Source organism: Dipodomys spectabilis, unplaced genomic scaffold, assembly GCF_019054845.1.
Source record: "Dipodomys spectabilis isolate Male_0828 unplaced genomic scaffold, ASM1905484v1 ptg000065l, whole genome shotgun sequence".
In the NCBI taxonomy this organism is placed as follows: Eukaryota; Metazoa; Chordata; class Mammalia; order Rodentia; family Heteromyidae; genus Dipodomys; species Dipodomys spectabilis.
Window position 1 is genome coordinate 3237120 of NW_024870742.1, and position 17151 is coordinate 3254270.

Below are 17151 nucleotides of genomic sequence, written 5' to 3' on the forward strand. Positions count from 1 at the left end.
TTCACACTTAAAAAAAAACACGAAAAACCATAAAATATAAAGTATTTTTGATAAAAAATAAAAATGACTCAGAATAAATAATCAATGCAAAAACAATCTTTACAGAAGCAAACTCTCAGAGATATTACATGACTTTGAAAAGGATAAAGTGGCTGAATTTAATATAAATTTAGAAGTATGACCATTCAAAAATATAAAAAGATATTCTTTATTTCATTATATAACCCAAAACAGAAAGTAAATGTTGTTTAGATGATTTTTTAAAATACAGTCTCTCAGGTGCTGGGAGGGTGGTTCAGTGTAGAGTGCTTGCCTTGCATGCATGAGGTCCTGGGTTTGATTCCTCAGCACCACATAAGCAGAAAAAGATGGAAGAGATGCTGTGACTCAAGTAGTAGCAATAGCCTTGAGCTGAAGTGCTGAGAGACAGCACCCAGGACCCAGAGTTCAAGCCCCACAACCAACAAAAAATAAAACAAAAACAAAACAAAACACAATCTCTCACTTTTGTGTGCTCAACATTGTAACACTAGTGCTTCAGTCTAGGGCTAAGATTTTAGGTGTGGACATTTATCAACACTCCTGATTCAGATTCTAATTGATAAAATTTTAAATCAATGTTTTGTTATTAATTTTGCTCTTTGTAAATTCACATATACCTATAAAAAACAGTGTGGCCATCCCAATAACATTCTCAAAGTATTTCCTAATGTATTATATTACAACAAGGAAAGCAATGCTACAAATAAGGAAAACCAATATATAAATATTAATGATTAATAAAATAAAAAATAAAATATTTACCTCTATTTCTAGTATTTGAAATGTACTACATATTAGATTTATTATTTTCTCATATTGCTGTACATTTAAAACTGCCTAAGTCTACGATGTTCAACAAGAATTTTATAGACTATGAGTAGCCTTTAAAGTTACCCACTAAGATTATTATTTATGGTTCATCTCATCATTTGTATATGGCTTATACCATTATTTATTCCTCGCTAACATATAAAGTAAGGAATCCCTTAAATTTTAACAGAAACTGTGAAGTTAATGTCTTAAATCTTCACTCTGCTTCTTTACACAAACACTTTGCAATTTCTCATTAGTAAAGTTTCTATAAACTCTGAAATGTACATACTTAGTAGTATATGACTGCTACCATGAATCTTAAATGCTTTATGGAAAAGTTTTACAGCGTGCTAAATAGTCTTAATTTTGTCATATATGAGCAAATTCCCAAAATTAAACATATTTAAAACATTAAAACTTTTAACAAACCTTAACACTTTCTATAGTGTTTATTATGGCAGGTTCCTTGTACAGAATAATTGAATTCCTCCTCCTACACATCCGTTGAACAACAAATATATGGAATTATTTTGTTTTGGACATGTCAATCTTGACTTTATTCTTAAATGTGTTCTTATGTAAGAAATACATGGTTCTAAAATTTCACAACAATTCTTTTGAATTTAATTTTTGTGGAATTGTCTAGTTTAAGAAAATCAATTACACTTTATATATAAAATTGTTCTGTGCTCAATTCAGTAGCACATACACTAACATTGGAACAATAAAGAGAAGAATATCCCCTGACTGTGGATGACACTCGACTTCGTGAAGCATTCCAGATTTTTAAAAGAACAGATGCTGGATGGAATGTGGACAGAAGGGAACCTTAATGCCTTGTTGTTAGGAGTTTAAACTTGTTCGAAGACTTTGGAAAGTAGTATGGAGGTTTCTCAAAAGACTACATAGAGATAATGGGTGTAGAGGAGCACCTAGAAACAGAAGTTAATGGTCTAGGAAATTTGTTTAACAGGATCCTAGCAGAGAACTTCCCAAACATACAAAAAGATAGGCCTACTCAGATACAAGAAGCTTTTAGAACCCCAAATACACCAGACCAGAATAGGACATCACACCGTCACATTATAATCCACACAGGATCAACTCAGACCAAGGAAAAGATCCTTAAAGCTGTCAAGGAGAAAAGGTTAATCACCTATAAAGGGAAACCAATTAGAATCACCTCAGATTTCTCAGCAGAGACAATCAAAGCAAGAAGAGCCTGGAATGATGTATGCCATGCCCTAAAAACAAACAACTATCAAGCAAGAATACTGTACCCAGCTAAACTCTCCTTCATAACTGAAGGCCAAATAAAAACCTTCCATAGCAAAGAAAAATTGAAACAATACATCTCCACCAAACCAGCCCTACAAAAGATTCTTAAAGATGTCCTACACATAGAAAACCAACAAGACCGCAACAAAGGCCAAGAAACTGCACCCAAACTGAGAATCCAAGAACCATAGGAAGAACCTAGTTTTCGCAGCCCCCAAGAAGGTGGATAACATGGCAGGAACTCCCAAATACCTCTCAGTCCTATCTCTTAATGTTAACGGACTGGACTCTCCAATTAAGCGACATAGACTGTCTAGTTGGATTAAAAAACAAGACCCTTCTATCTGCTGCCTGCAGGAGTCACATCTTGCCCGTAAAAACAAACACATTTTCAATGTTAAAGGCTGGAACAAAATCTACCAAGCAAACGGCCCCCATAAACAGGCGGGAGTTGCAATCTTAATATCAGAAAAAATAGACTTCAAATTAAAATTCATGAGAAGAGATAAAGAAGGTCGCTACATACTAATTAAAGGATCTCTCCTTCAGGAGGATATTACAATTCCAAATATCTATTCGCCAAACAATGGAGCACCCAAATTTATCAAAGAAACACTACTTTCCCTCAAATCCCATATAGATCCAAAGACATTAATTGTTGGGGATTTTAACACACCACTCTCCCCACTAGATAGATCAACTCGGCAAAAACTCAACAGAGAAACCGCAGATCTAAACAGCTGCATAGATCAACTAGACTTAACAGACATCTACCGAACATTTCACCCAGCAGCATCAGAATACACGTTTTTCTCAGCAGCACATGGAACGTTTTCTAAAATAGACCACATTTTAGGCCACAAAGCAAACTTGTCCAAATTCAGAAACATTGAAGTTATACCTTGCATTCTCTCTGACCACAAGGGAATAAAATTAGAACTCAACACCAAAAGCCACCAAAGAAAGTCCAGTATCACATGGAGGCTGAACAACACACTGCTGAATCAAGAGTGGGTCATGGAAGAGATTAGAAAGGAAATTCAAATGTTCATGCTATTCAACAAAAATGAACACACAAATTACCAGCTCCTCTGGGACACAGCAAAGGCAGTACTCAGAGGCAAGTTTATAGCTCTGAGCTCCTACATCAACAAATTGGAGAAATCTGAAACTAGCAATTTAATGACACATCTAAACCTCCTTGAAAAAGAGCAGCAAGATAAACCCCAATCCAGTAGACTGAAAGAAATAATCAAAATTAAATCAGAATTAAATGAATTAGAATCCAAAAAAAACTATAGAAAGAATCAACAAAACAAAGAGTTGGTTCTTCGAAAAACTTAACAAAATTCACAGACCCTTAGCAAATCTTATCAGAAAAAGAAGAGAACACACCTAAATTAATAAACTCAGAGATGAAAATGGAAACATCACCACGGAAACAACCAAGATTCAGAACATTATAAGGGAATACTTCTCAAAACTTTATGCTAATAAGTTTGAGAACTTGACAGAAATGGACCTTTTCCTAGCAAATATTGACATGCCAAAACTAAACCAAGATGAGTTAAACCAGCCTAACAGGCCCATATCAAGCATTGAAATAGAAACAGCAATAAGAGACCTCCCAGCTAAGAAAAGTCCAGGACCAGATGGTTTTACAGCGGAATTTTACAAGGCCTTCAAAGCAGAGCTCACACCAATACTCCTCCAACTCTTCAATGAAATTGAAAGAGAAAGCTCACTACCAAACACATTCTATGAAGCCATCATAACCCTCATCCCAAAACCAGGCAGGGACTCATCAAAGAAAGAGAACTATAGACCCATTTCTTTGATGAACATTGATGCAAAACTTCTCAACAAAATTTTGTCCAATCGACTTCAACAATTCATCCAAAAAATCGTACACCACGATCAAACAAGATTCATTTCAGGGATGCAAAGCTGGTTCAATATACGCAAATCAATTAATATTATTCATCACATCAACAGGAGCAAGAATAAGAACCACATGGTTATCTCAATAGATGCAGAAAAAGCATTCGACAAGATCCAACACCCCTTTATGATGAAGGTTTTGGAAAAATTAGGAATCCATGGAACATTCCTCAATACAATAAAGGCTGTATATGACAAACCTACAGCCAGCATTATACTCAATGGTGAAAAACTAAAGCCATTTCCTCTTACCTCAGGAACAAGACAAGGATGCCCACTCTCTCCACTTCTCTTCAATCTAGTATTAGAATGCCTAGCTACAGCAATAAGACAAGATGCAGACATAAAGGGGATCCAAATAGGAAAAGAAGAGATAAAACTCTCCCTCTTTGCAGATGACATGATCTTGTATTTAAAGAATCCCATAGACTCCACTCCCAAATTACTCAAGCTGATTCAAAACTTTGGCAAAGTAGCAGGTTATAAAATTAACCCCCAAAAATCAATGGCTTTTCTGTATGCCAACAATGAGAAAAGTGTGGCTGAAATTAGGAAAGCAACTCCATTCGTAATAGCCCCACAAAAAATAAAATACCTAGGAATTAACTTAACTAAAGAAGTGAAGGACCTCTATGATGAAAACTTTAAAATCTTGAAAAAGGAAATCAACACAGAACTTAAAAAATGGCAAAACCTCCCATGCTCCTGGATTGGAAAGATTAACATCGTGAAAATGGCAATACTTCCCAAGGCTATCTACAAATTCAACGCAATTCCTATCAAAATTCCACCCTCATTCTTCAAGGAAATAGAAGAGGCAATCCAAAAATTCATATGGAACAATAAAAGACCCCGAATAGCAAAAACGCTCCTGAATGGAAAGAACACTGCTGGAGGAATATCAATACCAAACTTCAAACTCTACTATAAAGCCATGGTAATCAAAACAGCTTGGTATTGGCATAAGAACAGACCTCAGGACCAATGGAATAGAATTGAAAACCCAGAAATGAACCCACAGACCTATAGCCATCTAATCTTCGATAAGGGAGCTAAAACAATAGAATGGAAGAAAGACAACCTCTTCAGTGAAATGGTGCTGGCAAAATTGGTTAACTACATGTAGAAAACTTAAGCTAGATCCTTATATATCACCCTGCACCAGAATCAACTCCAAATGGATCAAAGACCTTGAACTCAAAGCAGACACTCTGAAAACATTACAGGATGGAATAGGAGAAACCCTGGGTCTGCTTGGCTCAGGCCGAAATTTTCTGAATAGAGACCCGGAAACACAAGAAATCAAAGAAAGGTTGGACAAATGGGATTGCATAAAGTTGCAGAGCTTCTGCAGGGCAAATGACATAGATAGCAAGATCAATAGAAAGCCTACGGATTGGGAGAAGATCTTTACTAGCCATACAACGGACAAGGGTCTCATATCTAAAATATACTTGGAACTCAAAAAATTAAACCCCCCAACAACAAATCCTCAAAGAAACAACTGCCCAATAAATAAGTGGGCGAAAGACTTAAAGAGAAACTTCTCTGAAGAAGAAAGAAGGATGGCCAATAGACACATGAAGAAATGTTCAACATCCCTAGCCATAAAAGAAATGCAAATCAAAACAACATTGAGATATCACCTCACTCCAGTTAGAACGGCAAAAATCAAGAACTCTAACAACAACAGATGCTGGAGGGGATGTGGACAGAAAGGAACCTTACTTCATTGTTGGTGGGAATGTAAACTTGTTCAACCACTTTGGAAAGCAGTATGGAGGTTCCTCAAAAGACTCCACATAGAGCTCCCCTATGACCCAGCAATCCCACTTTTGGGCATTTACCCTAATGTTTACAAACAAGACCACACTAAAGCTACCAGCACAACTATGTTTATTGCAGCATTATTTACCATAGCTAAGATATGGAACCAACCCAGATGCCCCTCAGTAGATGAATGGATCAAGAAAATGTGGTATATATACACAATGGAATTCTATGCCTCCATCAGAAAGAATGACATTGCCCCATTTGTTAGGAAATGGAAAAACTTGGAAAAAATTATATTAAGTGAAGTAAGCCAGGCCCAAAGAAACGTAGGTCCCATGGTTTCCCTTATTTGTAATATCTAGTATATGTATGAGTCAAGCGGAAAAGGTCAGATAATGTGATGTCAGGAAAATGAACCCTTAGATGTGTATTTTAATGTTTTTTTTTCATGCATGTGTTTCTAACACATTTATAAGATTATCTCTTTGTTGCTTTGTATGTCCCTCCCCCACAGTATAACCCTTGCTTTCACTATATTTGATGTCAGTATAACTTGTGGAGGAGATGGGGAAAAACCAGTTGTTTAAGGATACAGGTGGACCTGTTGCAACAATGAGAAGTACAAGTTGTCATGTCCAAAACGAACTTTACAACGTTGGTGGGGGGGGGCTGGGGGGGGAGGAAGGAGAAGGATTGGGATTAGGGGGGGAGGGGGGAGGCTGGGAAGGGATGTGAAGGGTAAACAAAGGAGGAGGCTGCAATGCTTGGTAAGAAATGTACACATTATCCTGCCCATGTAACTGTAACTCCTCTGTACAGTATGTTCACAAATAAAATTAAATTAAATTAAATTAAAAAAAAGACTACATAGAGCGCCCCTAACACCCAGCAATCCCATTTTGGGCATTCACCCAAATGATCACAAACAAGACCATACTAAAACTACCAGCAAAACTATGTTCATTGCAGCATTATTTACCAAAGCTAAGATACATAACCAAACCCGATGCCCCACAGTAAATGAATGGATCAAGAAAATGTGTGTGTGTGTGTGTGTGTGTGTGTGTGTGTGTGTGTGTGTGTGTGTACTGGAATTCTATGCCTCCATCAGAAAGAATGACATCACCCAGTTTGTTAGGAAATGGAAAGACTTGGAAAAAATTATATTAAGTAAATTAAGCCAGGCCCAAAGAAGTAAATTAAGCCAGGCCCAAAGAAACGTAGGTCCCATGGTTTCCTTATTTTCAATAACTAGTATGTGTCTGCTACAAGTAGAAAACATCATATAAGTTGATGTTAGGAAAAATGAACCCCAAGATAAGGATTCAAATGGTTTTTCTTTCTTGCGATTGTTTCTAAGATATTTATAAGATCATTTCTTTGTTGCTTTGTATGTTCCTCCTGCAAGCTAAAACCCCTGTTTTCACTGTATTTGATGTTGGTATTATTTGTGGAGTGGAAGGGAAACACAAATCGTTTAAATAGGGATGCAGGTGGACCCATTGCAACAATGAGATGAACAAGTCATTGTGTCAAAAAATGATTTTGGCCGGGGGTTGAAGGATGTGGACAGTGGGGGGACTGGGGTGGGGGAGGGGTTAGTGGGAGTGGGGGGTGGAAGATGGGCAGGGATGGGAAGGGGAAACAAAGGAGGAGCAAGTGGACCCATTGCAACAATGAGATGTGCAAGTCATTATGTCAAAAAATGAACTTTACAACTTTGGTGGGAGGAGGACCGGATGGGGGAAGTGGGGGAGTATGGGAAGGGATGGGAAGGGGAAACAAAGAGGAGGCAACAATGCTTGTTAAGAAATGTACTCGTTATCTTGCCCATGTAATTGTAACTCCTCTGTCAGTATTCTCACAATAAAAATAAAAGAAATGTACTCAATAACTCACCCATGTAATTAAAACCCCTCTGTATGGCATTTTCAGAATTAAAAAAAAAAAGAAACATAGGTCCTATGGTATCCCTTATTTGCAATAACTAATGTGTGTCTGGGATAAGCAAAAAAGGTATGGTAAGGCGAAAAAAAGTAGTAGGCAACAATGCTTGATAAAAAATGTACTCATTACCTTTTCCATGTAATTGTAACTTCTCTGTATGGTATTTTCACAATTTAAAAAAAAAGGTCAAAAGCATGTGCATATGACTAGATAAGATTATGTTAAGGTAAATGAACCCCATGATAAAGACACAAGTGGTTTTTTATTTCTTCCTGTGGTTTCTAATATATTTCTAATGTACGATGTGATTTTTTATATGTGCATCCCCCACAGTTAAACCCCTGTTTTCACTGTATCTGATGTTGGTGCACTTCCATCTTGTATGTACACTTCTCTAACTTGGGGATGGAAAGGGAAAAAACAAAAGGCTTAAATAAGCATAGAGTATGACCATTGCAAAAATGTGACACACAAGAGAGTATGTTGAAAAATGAACTTTACAATTTAGGAGGGGAGGAGAGGGAAGTGTACTTGTGGAGGTGGGAGGGAATGGATCGCGGGGGAAAACAAAGGAGAAGGTAACAATGCTTGATAGGAAATGTACTCATTACCTTTTCATGTAACTATAACCACTCTGTACAGTACTTTTACAATAAAAAATATAAAAATGTTCTCAGATGGAAGAGAATATTTCCCCTATTTTACCCATGTAATATCGTTAACAAAGAAATTAATGCAAAATTCTGATATGAAGATATTTTGAATAAATATGTGTGTATGTGTATGTGTGTGTGTGTGCGTGCCTGCGCATTTTCGTTCTCAGAGTTTGAATTCAGTGCACCAAGGTCTCACTAGGCCATTCCTCTCTAGATTGATGAGCTACTATATAAGCTACATCTCCATTCTTGGCTCTTTGCTAGTTCATTAATTTTTTAAAATATTTTTATTATTTTTTTATTGTGAACATACTGTATAGAGGGGTTACAATTACATGGGCAAGATAATGAGTACATTTCTTATCAAGCATTGCAGCCTCCTCCTTTGTTTACCCTTCACATCCCTTCCCAGCCTCCCCCTGCCACCCCTACCCCATCCTAACCCCCCCCACCAATGTTGTAAAGTTCGTTTTCGACATAACAACTTGTACTTCTCATTGTTGCAACGTGTCCACCTGTATCCTTAAACGACTTGTTTTTCCCCTTCTCCTCCACAAAGTATACCGACATCAAATATAGTGAAAGCAGGGGTTATACTGTGGGGAAGGGACATACAAAGCAAAAAAGAAATAATTTTATAAATGCATTAAAAATGCATTAAAAACATTTAAATACATATCTAAGGGTTCATTTTCCTAACATCACATTATCTGACCTTTTCTGCTTGACTCATACATATACTAGATATTGCAAATAAGGGAAAACATGGGACCTATGTTTCTTTGGGCTTGGCTTACTTCACTTCTTTGGGCCTGGCTTAATTCACTTAATATAATTTTTTCCAAGTATTTCCATTTCCTAATAAACTGGGTGATGTCATTCTTTCTGATGGAGGCATAGAATTCCATTGTAATTTTTTTAAAATAATCTCATGAATAGTTTTTGTCCTGATTGGCTTCCAACGGTTATCCACAGATCTCAGTTTCATGAGCAAATACCAGAGTAGACAGGATTACAGGTGTGACCAACCAGCACAAGTCTTTCAGAATAATTTATAAAGTAGAAGAAAATTGAGTTCATGGAGGCTTGTTTATCATCTCCTGCTTTTAAAGCATTTTGGAGTGATTATATGTGAATTTATTTCGTTTTGGATTCTTAAAAGACAGTAAGTGATGGTATTTAAAAGTTTTAATCTTTTTTTTATTGGTCATGTGGAATGATCTCTGGGCTTGGCCGCTGTCCCTGTGCCTTTCAGCTGAAGGTGAGTGCTCTACCCCTTCAGCCACAGTGCCACTTCTGCTTTCCTAGTGGTTTATTGGAGATAAGAGTCTCACAGACTTTCCAGCCCGAGCTGGCTTTGAAGCGCAATCCTCAGATCTCAGCTTCCTCTGTAGCCAGGATTATAGGCGTGAGCCACCAGCTACTGGCTAGTTTTAGTACTTTTTAAAATGTATACTGGAACTGTGGAACAGAAGACATTTGTCTCTCTTTAGACCTTAATTTATGAGCTCAGCTCTGAGCATGATAACCCAATGTCACCAACACTGTGTTGAAGACAAAATGTGACAGAAAACAGTTACCATTGGCAATAATTGCTATGCTATTATTTCTTGGACAACATGAATATTGAATTGAGAGAGTAAGGGAATGGAGAGGATTTTACCTACTTTTTATTGCTTACTTTTGGAAATTTTGACTCATTTCCTTCCCCATTGTGTGTCTTTGGGCCATGCACTTAGTGCCTTTAATTAAAATATTTCCTAACACTAAAATGGTAATAATATTAGAATTATAGTAAATGTTTTCTTAAGAATTAAGAGAAATAAAACTTGTGAAATACTTAACATAAACTTCTAGGAATTACAATTACAATTACATGGGCAAGATAATGAGTATATTTCTTATCAAACATTGTTGCCTCCTCCTTTGCTTCCTGTTCCCTGAGATTTTTAGAAAACAAAGGAGATAAGGTATGAAAGAACAGCATAGAAGGATATACAACTTATCACACAGAGATTAAGAACTAGCCTAAGAGATTTAGAATGCTAAAGGCAATGAGGAATAAGCCTAGTTGATAACTAGTTTTTCAATAACCAAAAATGGTTCTCTAGAACATTTTCTGGTACACCTTAGTTACTATCACTTATCCTTCCATCGAGTTATTCCTTCTATTCTATCACAACTGTTAATTAGCCTCTGCGTTTTTGGTACCATGATTAACCAAAAAGATTTCCAAATGTCACTTAGACTATCCTTCTCTCTGTGATTAGCAGTGACCACACAAAATCCTGGAATCTTTGAATTTCCAGAATAATTCTTCACCTGACATCTGAGCACATTCCTAGCATTAGTTGCTTTGACCTAATGACCAAAAATTTTTTTTTTAACAGAGTATGCTATAGTAAGTAAAGTACATGAATTAGGGACTATTGTCAGGTGTCAGTATGGAAGGAGCAATTATATATTCAAAGTATGGTTTCTTTATTTTGCATTTACTAACTAAATGGTTTTTTTTTATTGTGAAAATAGTGTACAGAGGAGTTACAATTACATGGGCAAGATAATGAGTACATTTCTTATCAAGTATTGTTGCCTCCTCCTTTGCTTCCCCTTCCTATCCCTTCCTATCCCCCCATCTCTACTGCCCCCCCCCCGCCAAAATTGTAAAGTTCATTTTTCAACATAACGACTTGTACTTCTCGTTATTGCAATGGATCCACCTGTATCCCTATTTAAACGATTTGTTTTTTTCCTTTCCCCTCCACAATTTATACCAACATTAAATACAGTGAAAGCAGGGGTTATATCGTGGGGGGGGTGGACATACAAAGAAATCATCTTATAAATATATTAGAAACAGTCACATGAATGAAAAAATATTTGAATACTTTTTTTTTATTATTGCTAGTCCAGGGGTTTAAACTCATGGCTAGGGAATTATTTCTGAGCTTTTTTTTTTTTTTAGGCTAGGACTCTACCACCTGAGGCATAGCACCACTTTCAGTGTTTTTCTGTTTATGTGGTACTGGGGAATTGAACCCAGGGTTTCATGCATGCTTGGCAATCACCGTACCATGAAGCCACATTCCCAGAACCCTAAATGAATTTCTTAAGAAGACATTACATTTTGATTCCGTAACTATGTATCATAATTTTGTCTAGGTGCCAGAAAATGATGTAGAAAACAATACAATATGAGAAGTCTAGTAAGGCTGGATGGAAAATGAATAACTGTCATAGTCTAGCTAGGGTACAGAGAGGCTTATGTCATGGAGCTGTTTCAACAGGCTGAGCAAGACAGCTCCTGATCCACAGCCCACCTCCAGAATGAGAGGCCCACTATGGGGTCTAGCCACATGGGGACAATGGGCCACCTCCTCCAGGACATTCAACCAGTTCATGTGAGAGAGAGGGAGAAAGAAAGTGAGAACTACACTTAAGCCCTGTGCTGGTGGCTCAGAACTCTAATCCCAACTACACAGGAGTCTGAGAAATGAGGATCATGGTTCATAGCCAGCCCGGTAAGGAAAGTCTGTGAGACTCTTATCTCCAAAGATCGACCAGAAAATTGAAAGTGGTGCTGTGGGCTCAAGTGGTAGAGCGCTAGTCTTGAGCTGAGGAGCTCCAGAACAGCGCTCAGACCTAGAGTTCAAGCCCCATGACTGACAAGAAGTGGACTTCCCACTACAAAAAGTGGGCTGAATAGCACCCATTTAACTGGGGAGGATGGTAGAGAAGTCAAGCCTAGATTTCTGTGAACTTGAGATCATAAGTAGGTCACCCAGCTTCTCCATGCCTTGTTGTCCCCAGTTGCAAAACTCAACACAGTGAAGGATACCCTTCCTCATGGGAATAGGTTAATGATGAAAGAGAGCCATGTTTTGTTTCATAATCCCACACCCGTTGCCCCATTAATAACAGGGGACACCTGAGCCCTTTCCAGATATCTTCCTGTCTTATGCTCACAGAATTGTTGAGAACATTACCTGAAGGCCACTCCCTCTGTGCCTAGCCATGCTCCAGAGATCCCTCTATATAAATCCCTTGTTTCCTCACAACTATTCTGTGAAGAGACTGAGTTCCGATTGTTGTGGCCCTACCCAGAGCTTTATCTGTGGTCAAGAATCGGCTGCCATGGACTAAGAGTTTGTGATAATCCATCTAAACTGATGACTGAGCATGGCTCTACATGTCTACCATCCCAACTACAGAAGACCAGGCCTGGTGGAGCATACATGTCACAGATAGGAGGACCACCTGAGCTCAGCCTAGCCTGAGCATATATTGGTTTTTTCTCAGAAATGCACAAGACAAAAAGGTGGCTCCTCAGAGCCAGGGAGAGGAAACAAGCAGGGGGTCATGGTGCTCTCAGAGGGGTTTCTGACCCGAGTTGGGAATGGTGTTGGGGCGGCCACTCACCTGTGCTGCTGGGAGACGCTGTTGGCAGCTGATCCAGGTAGAGCAAGCAGGGATGGCGGTGGCATGGCAGACACATGGGCCCAGAGCAGAGGACCAGGGGCAGGGAACAGGTCAGGGCCTTAGGCTGGCTGCGATTTGAAATCCAGCACCACAGGAAGGGGGGGGGAGGGGGCTGGGACATGTAAATTTCCTACTATTCTCTAAAATTACCTTGAGTCTCTTGCTCACCACTCAGCTACCTCTACCTTCCTTAACTGCTGGTAGTGGTGTACTAAAAGAGGGAATCCAGTTGCTACCAGGCATCATGGAATGTGGGCGTTGCCACCATTCTTGTATTCCATTGGTCAGAAAGAAACATGAAAGAATGGGGGTGTGGCTAGAATCCTGTGATGCAATCAGCATGGGCAGAGTCAAGTTGACAGGGACTCTCCCAGCCAGCCCTTTTCCCATTCAGTTGGGGACAAGAGGGAGACCACTTTAGCTGGATGGCTGCACAGATTGTTATTTATGTCTGTTTGTTGCCAGTCCCGAACCTTGAACTCAGGATCTGGGCACAGTCTCTGAGCTGCTTTTGCTCAAGGCTGGCCCTCTACCACTGGAGCCACAGGGCTTCTGGCTTTGTTGGCACTGAAGTTGGACAGGGGTCTCAAGGACTTTCCTCCTGAGGGTGACTTTGACCATGATCCTCCCATCACAGCCTTGTAAACATCAAGGAGGACTGTTGAGAGCCACTGGTGCCTGCCTAATCATTGGTCTTGCTGATGTTCTTGGACAGACCAGTGAGTTCCCTATCCTCAAGTTTAAGTGGTGGGAGCTGGAGCCCACAGTTTGAATCCTGGTCCTGCCACCTCCAAATGGCAGGAGATCCTAAGATACTCATTCATATCCATATGAATACAAATGGATGGGATGTATGTCATTATTGAATGGGCAGTCCTTGAATGATTCTAGGATAAAAATATACATAATTATATTATAGGACACTAATCGATTTTATTTAATACATTATTAAGATGTAAACAATCACATTCATAAAATGGAGGAATAATGAAATACCTAAGAATTGGGCCTCACATACTATAAAGGTGCCATTTTTCTGCCAGGACTGGGATTTGAACTCATGGTCTGGGTAACACTGTTACCCACTGTGTAGGAAGGGGAATCTGGCCTCCTTGAAGTCAAGAAATTCAAGTCTGTTCCTTAGGCCTGAAATCAATCCCCACGTATTCATGTACAATTTACATATATGATTTATATTTATATACATATGTTGACTCCATATTGCATTCAGTGTAGTTATTTTATTATTTTTTTGTTTTCTTTATGTATTGACCATTTATTTTATTGACTATTATGGCACATAGAACATTGGTTACATTGATTACATAGGATATAGGCCTGCATATGTATTCCACTTCATATCTGACACCCAGGACATTCACAGAAAAGGAAAACATGTCAGCATCAGCTTCTTACTCAACGATTCATTGTTTGGGAGTGCTGGTATCTGAACTCATGGCCTACAGGGCCAAATTCATGAATGGGCGAGTGTGAACACGCCTTCCTGGGGCAAACTGAGTGATAGGCTGTTCCCAGGACCTGAGATTGAGCCCAGGAGTTAACAAAATATGAACAGATTGACATGCAGATGACAGCACACTAATAAATGTATATCTTTATAGAGTGCCAGAGATGACTATACATTATTCAGTTATATAGACTACATTCCTACCAATTCTTGGGTATTTTTTATGCGTCCATGTAATTAATGTTATTGTTTTCATCCTTACACTATTAATGAAATCAATCAGTGTACTGAAATTATTGCATTCCTGTAAATAATAATATTCTTTTAATGCTTCAAAAATATTAAATAAAATCAATAAGACTCATGAAAACATGCTGTCTAATTTTATAGGAGCATCATTCACGATCAACTCATTCAACTGTAACATTGACAAGAATCCATTGTTATTCCTATGGATGGGAACCAGTTTCTTAGTATCTCCTGCCATCGGTTGGTCAGATCCTATGTTGCCACTTGGGCCTGTGGCTTCCCTAATAGTCTGCCAACCTTCAGCAATGCAAGGGGCAGTACCCTTTGCAACATTGTCATTCAGACCCAGGAGGGTCACCATGCAAAGGAAGAAAACGTAAAAAGGCCACATTTTTTCTGTGCATTGTTTTTCCTGAAAGGCCTGAGTGTCTAGGATCCCATCAGCAGCTGGGGGTCCAGTGGCTGCACCCCAGCCTAGAGTGATCAAAGCTGAGGTAGAATTGCCACAACCTGATTTCAAGCCATGTGCTTGAAAAAATAAAAAAAATCTTACATACATACATACATATATACATACAAAATATTAAAAATATTGTGAGGATCCTTGGCTTGTAATTCTTGCCATTTTTTCTGCCAGGCCTGTGATTTGAACTCAGGGTCTGGGGAAATCTGCAGTACTGTGAGGGATGGGAAGATCACCGTGTTGGAGACAAGAAAGAAAAGCTTGTTCCTAGGGCCTGAATTCAAAAAAATATTCGTATACATTTTAAATACATGATTTATATTTGCATGCACAGGTTTACTCATGTTGTGCTTAGTGTATTCATTTTTTATGTTTTATTTGTTTCTTATGCATTTGAGTATGATTACACATATAACATTTTTTGCATCCTATTACATGAGACATAGACTTGCTTATGTATTCTACATCATTCCTGAGGCCCAGGACTTTCACCGATGAGGAAAACAAGTGGGACAATTGGCTTTTCCACCAGGCTTGTTTTTGCCAGTTCTGTGACTTGAACTCAGGCTCTAACAGGCCCCCTTCATGAAAGGGTAAATGTTAGCACACCAGTCTGATGCAAGTGAAGTTACTGGGCAAATTTGAGGACCTGAGATCAAGCCTAGGAATGGCCAATATATAAACAGATAGATGTTTAGATTGCAGTGTGTGTGTGTGTGTGTGTGTGTGTGTGTGTGTGTGTGTGTGTGTGTGTGTGTGTGTATTAATAAATGTATATGCATCTACAAAGTTATACAGAGACAGACATTTATGTAGATTCCAGTGTATAATCTTATACAAAAAGTGATGTCTATATCTTATTTTTACATATTCTATTACTACCAATTATATGGTGTAAAATTATGCCTCCATTAATTAATCACTGTAGAATACTTAATAAAGAATTAATCAATGACCTATATTTATTGCATAAAATCTTATACTGAAATGAGTATCTAATTAGTAATTCAGTTAGTACATTTCAAACATTCTATTAGTATTCCTATAGATAGGAACAAGTTTCTTAAGATCTTCAGCCATATGTAGGTGGCAGGCCTAGGATCGATCTCAAGGCCTAGATATCTGGGTTGGACTCATGCTTCACTGACAGCCCCCCATCCTTCATCCATGCAAGGTCACGTACAATTTTCAAGCCAAGTCATTGAGCCCTAGGAGGGTCACAGTGCCAAGGAAACAAAAGTAAACCTGTTGTGTAAAATTACCTAGTTTTCCTTCTCCATTTTTGTTGGTTTGCTGTATTTTTGCCAGTGCTGGGAATTGAACTCGGGTTCTAGGATCCCTGAATCATCTGTGGGTGTAAAAGCTGCATCCCAACCTAGAGTAATCATGGTTTAAGACACAAGGAAGCATTTGCTTCCTTGAGCAAAAGTAGATCAGGGAAAATGTCTAGACTCACAGTTCCAGCCTCAGGACCTGCCACAAAAAAAGAGCCAGTAACTCCATGTGTCTGTGTATGTATACATGTATTTGAATTTGTGAAGATCCAGAGTTGCTATTCAGAAAGGCACCTAGCTAGGAAATTTGCTTTGAATAGAATGAATTCTTAGCACAGAGTGTGCATTCAAGACAGTGCATGATCCGGGGCTCCCCTCACTGTTCCCAGTTAACCTGAGGGAGTCCCCATACCCCAGGCTGCTGAAGGAAATCTGCCTCATTGTTGGAACAGGCAGACAAAAAGCCTCACTCCTGTGCATCTGGATAAAAAACAATTCATCCAAGCCAATTAGTGAGGATGAGTGTGCTCAGGCTGTTAAGGCTGTTAGGAAAAAAAAAGACCTCTTTGTACAACAAGCAATCTCTGTCCCCTGTGCTCTGTTTTGACTGGAAGCTTTCATTTGTGCCACCTGCCATGGCAGACCAAATTCCCTACACTCATCCTGTCTTTGTAAGACTATGTTTCAGTGTTGAAACAAACTGCTACCATTAATCCAACAGTCCTTCTGTTAGGCAATTAGGGAGCTGAACACAATGAAATGATTCAT

At 38.7% G+C, this 17151-nt stretch overlaps 1 non-coding gene across 1 annotated transcript; it reads left to right on the forward strand.

Moving 5' to 3' along the window:
* Positions 1-1541: 1541 nt before the first annotated feature.
* LOC122108744 lies at positions 1542-1643 on the forward strand. The gene has a single exon (XR_006147625.1). It is a non-coding gene; the product is annotated as a U6 spliceosomal RNA (small nuclear RNA).
* Positions 1644-17151: the final 15508 nt, after the last annotated feature.